The following is a 4,804-nucleotide window of genomic DNA, read 5'->3' on the forward strand; positions in this document are numbered from 1 at the left end:
GTCACAGCAGCTTGACATGAAAAAGAAAATCGCGTTACTTTTCATTATCCCAATGCGATCTACGTTTCAATGCAGTTTAAGCAACTGACTCAAATTATTCTTTGAGATTTTATAATAGCGTCGATGCATATAAATTGACCATTGGAGTTCCAATTTCAATAAGACAGGTGTGAGCATGCAAAAATAGCAACTTTGAAAACGGCGATGAGAGTGGGACTCGAACCCACGCATGCAGAGCACAATAGATTAGCAGCCCATCGCCTTAACCTCTCGGCCACCTCGTCACATATAATAGTAAGTGTATGAAGTTATGAATAAGTGAATTGCGTAAATTATGCAGAACAGCAGATATTTCTCCCTGGTCTGGTGAAATGCTAAATAGCACAGTACTGTCCCAAGACTATGGTCTGGCCTCTGGGTTGTGGGGCAATGGCATTCCCACTGTGACACTCTGCTCACAGTGATCTGAACAAAAATGAAGAAAAGACAATGAAACAAAGTCTGTTGAATTCTGTGAAGATTTGAAGTCAACGGAATGAAGAACCCGAGAAAGCAGGACGTGTTCCTTCAAGAAAGAGTTGGATATAGCTCATAAGGATAGTGGACTCAAGGGTTATGGGGATAAGGCAGGAACAGGATACTGATTGAGGATGATCAGCCATGATCATAATGAATGGTAGTGCTGTTTCGAAGGGCAGAATGGCCTACTCCTGCACCTATTGTCTATTGTCTATTAAATTGCCTGTGAGGAATTGTTTTCCAGACTGGAGGAGAGTGTATAGTGCTCAATGTCATTATTCGGAACACCTTTCTTCTGCTCAGATGTTTTTGACAAGCACTTCTGTACAGAACAGACACTTTCAAAATCCTAAATAAGACTAAACAGACAATTGAATTCAACAATGCAAAAACCTTGATCTGTATCATTTTCCTGGGTCATGCAACACCAAGTATGATCACAGCAACACAGTGAGCAAGTGTCAGTACGAAAATTAGTGCAGTGCCAGAGAGAATGCTGGGAGCAGCAGTTGACACGCGGGGAAGTGCATTTCCCACAACAGGAACACTACCAAAAAGCGGACTGTGGTGGAAGAATTCAGAGCGGTTTTACACTTTGGAATTTGATACCAGAGACACAATGGAGATCTGTCATTGAGTCTGTTAAAGATGAAGATTTTAAGATTTCTACAGATGAAAAATGAAATAAAATGTTCATTGGTTAGTGAAGGCAAATGTTGCAATTATATATTTCAAAAATCTACCCATCTTTGCAATGGGTAGCTCACCATTTTCCTCACTCGGGGTCAGAACCACTGGTGAAGATGATCGTTTAATCCCTGTTACTAGCCATGGAATCAGAGAACTTCCGTTTCCCAAACGTTAAGGTACAACCAGGAATGTGGAGGTAAGCATAAATGCGTTGCTCCTGTGATGCAGGTGACAGTGCATGGTATCTCTGTGCCAGTATAGTGGGCTGTGTTGTGCTGAAGTTTTAAGTTTGAGCCTCACATGGAGCAGCTTCAATTATTCATTGTCTTGAGGGGTCTGGATAGAAGGTGATATTGAGCAAAGACAAGTTTATGGGAAAATACCCGTGTTTGTGGATTGAGAAATGACCTTTTCTGGACAATGACTCCTTGATCAACAAACATACTGCAAGTATTTAAAACGTGAAGAGACATGTGTGGAGAGAGAGCCAAATGTGATTGTTCAGCAGGTGGATAACTTGTCTCTTGTGCATTGCTTTACATTTCGGGAAAATAAATGTTGAACTGGTTTCATGTTACGCATTTTGTTGCAAAGTCGCAAAGGTTATTGCAATAATCAAAAAAGAAAAATCACATAGGACCGTTTGAATATTGTATTGAATTGAATTTTGGCCTGAGCATATTTTATCTTCAATGGCGTGCTGCAGAGAAGTACAGAGGGTTAACAATACAATAGGACAGAGACTTCTTGGTGCATTTCTTGGGTGGAGTAAAGAATGTACGAAATATACATAACATCATGTGAATGTGGTCGAATCTTTAAAGTAGGTGTTGCGTCTCCAAGTGACGATTCAATTCCCACTCATTAGGGTATAACTTCTGTCTGCAGTTATTTTAGGACATCAGCTCCATTTACAGAGTTTCACCTTGAATAATACGCCTCACTGTACCAATCCATGAATGTTATTTACTCCATCTTAATCAGTTCTACGTGTTTATGAAATGTCTTTGTGTCTGAAGTCAACCAAATTCGAAATTGTTACGCAACCACACTGACTTTCTGTCAATGGTAAATTCCCTCCTTGTATGTTTGTTCGTGCATCTTTTAAAACACTGTGAAATCAGCTTCTACGTTTTATTTCTGGAAAGTCGTTCACGATTTAACCAACTCTATTGATTGGAAGAAACTCTCATTCAAACTTTTCTTAATCATTCACTAATGGTTTTGAAGCACTAACTAAAGTTTTTGATTCACACGAAAGAGGGGATTTCCCTGATTTAGTCATTCAAACCTCACGTTATGTGAAAATCTCATTTGTTGACTTCAAACTTGTATGTTTCTGCTCCAGCATTTCCAGATCTCGTGAATAAACTCCCTCATTCTTTCCATAATCCCGGTTGTATCCTTTCTGATATTCTTATGTCTCAGTAAACAACGTCACTTGGCTTTCTAATATCTTGCTATCCAGGAAACAGCGTCGGTGTCCTTTCTAATCTCTTTACATGTTTTTGGTGGAGAATGAGGACAAGGATTACACACAATGCTCCCACTGAGGGTGACCTGAAGATTTTACAGTTACGCTATGAACTCTTTGCTTTTTAAATATGACGTCACTATGTATAAACTCCAATAAGGTAAATTATTATCTATCCAGTTCATGAACATCATCTCCGTAGGATCGAAAATTATCTATCACTCCCTTTATTCTTCCACGAAATGTTTGAAAGGTTTGTAAGGCCAGCATCTCTAACCCCCCGTGCCCTGAGTGAGCCTCAGCTATTTCTAAAGCCGTCTCAAGTTCAAATACTTCATAGTGTGTCTCCAGTCATTCCAGTGCAGACTGGTTTTGGACAGTAAATGTCATCACCAAAGGCCACCGTGGATCTGAAACCAAAAGTTTTCATAGAGTAATTGTCGTAGCTATTGTGTGTCGTATGTCCATGTTCTTTTTCAATGTGTTCATCATTTCATGGGTCCCTGTATTGAATTCTACTGCATGATTAATTTATGAGTGGAGACATTCCCTTCACCACTCATTCAAAACTCCATGGAACATTGAATGATTTTACTCACGCTTCCAGGGGACAGTCCTGCCATTACTGGGATGGATCAGTGAACATTCCAGACGTATTCTTGAAGGCAAGGATTTCCTTCTCCAGTTTAGGGGATCATTACAGCACTGAATCCCATGTGTGTGTTCATTAAAACCAAAACAGTTGCAGCAAGACTTTAAAAGTAAGATTTTGCAATCTGCTTGCATTGGCTGTCCTAAAAATTACATTCCACATTGTGATATGTTTGTGGATGAAAACACTTTCTGAATCTGGAGCAATTACATTTCAATTTAGTCAAAAAATTGTCATTCACTGTTCTCTCTTTCCCTTTCAGTTTCCCGTTTAATATCCCGTATTCTCTCAGTTTATCTTACGTTTTGAACAATTTCAAACAATCTCGCTCCTGATTATCAATCCTACAGAATGCCACAATTTTGTCAATTTATATGCAGTGCAGCTGTAGGGGGCGGTGAACAAGTGGGAAGGCATTGGTCAAGAGAACCAAATAAAAGTAGCTGGCTGGTAAAGTCTGACCATTCCATCGCAGTCATATTTAAAACATTTAACGTAATCTTTAGCCAAATTATATTGGCAGAAAAGAAGAAAACGTAAATGAAAAAAATTGCCGATGTTGAAAATCAAACAAAAGCAGTCGATGCTATAAAATTTCAGGACGTCTTGCAGCATCTGTGGAGAGACGGACCCAGTGGATGTGAAACGTTAACTGTGATTCATCTGCACAGATGTTGCCTGTTCACCTGAGATTTTACAGCAATATCTGTTTCTGTTTCAAATTGGCAGATTTTGTCATAGTTCATGAGAACAGTGTTCTCGAGCATCAAACAGACAGCGTGTACCTGATAGAGTGAAATGAGACAATAACAATGAATGAGTAACGAGTGTTGTACTGGAAAAGCACAGCAGGTCAGGCAATATCCGAGGAGCAGGAGAATGGACGACTTAGGCATAAGCCATTCATCAGGAATTAGGCTCGTGAGTCGGGCAGAGGGACAAAGCTGAAGCCAGGTGCCCACTCGCAGGAACCTCCTCCTACTGACCCCGATCACAAACTCACCTCCCATCACCAAACCATCAACTCCCAGACTATCCACAATCTCATCACCTCTGGGCCTCTCTCATCCACAACCTCCAACCTCATTGTCCGTGAACCATGCACTCCCCGATTCTACCTCCTTTGATTCACAAACCTGATTTCCCCAGTCGACCTATTGTCTCAGCCTCCGCCTGTCCCATCTGAATCATCTCTTCCTACCTCGTCACAATCTTACTTACCCAGTCCAGGAAATGTGCATTAATATTCGTGACACCCCTGTGCACTTCACCTCCTCCATGAACTTCGTTTCCCTGGCCCCCAACGTGTCATCTTCACCATGTACATCCAGTCCCTGTACAAATCCATCTGCCATGGCAGAATCTGCAAGCCTTCCATTTCTTAATCTCACACCATCCCAACCAGTACCTTTCCACAGACATCCTCATCCACCTGGCTGAACTAGTCCTCACAATCAACAACTTATCTT

The 4,804-nt window shown here is 40.8% G+C and overlaps 1 non-coding gene across 1 annotated transcript; it reads right to left on the bottom strand.

The window, feature by feature from the left end:
- Positions 1–202: 202 nt before the first annotated feature.
- On the bottom strand, positions 203–284 carry trnas-gcu (transfer RNA serine (anticodon GCU)). The gene has a single exon. It is a non-coding gene; the product is annotated as a tRNA-Ser (tRNA).
- Between the last annotated feature and the right edge of the window lie 4,520 nt (positions 285–4,804).

Source organism: Hemiscyllium ocellatum, chromosome 29, assembly GCF_020745735.1.
Source record: "Hemiscyllium ocellatum isolate sHemOce1 chromosome 29, sHemOce1.pat.X.cur, whole genome shotgun sequence".
NCBI classification, from domain to species: domain Eukaryota; kingdom Metazoa; phylum Chordata; class Chondrichthyes; order Orectolobiformes; family Hemiscylliidae; genus Hemiscyllium; species Hemiscyllium ocellatum.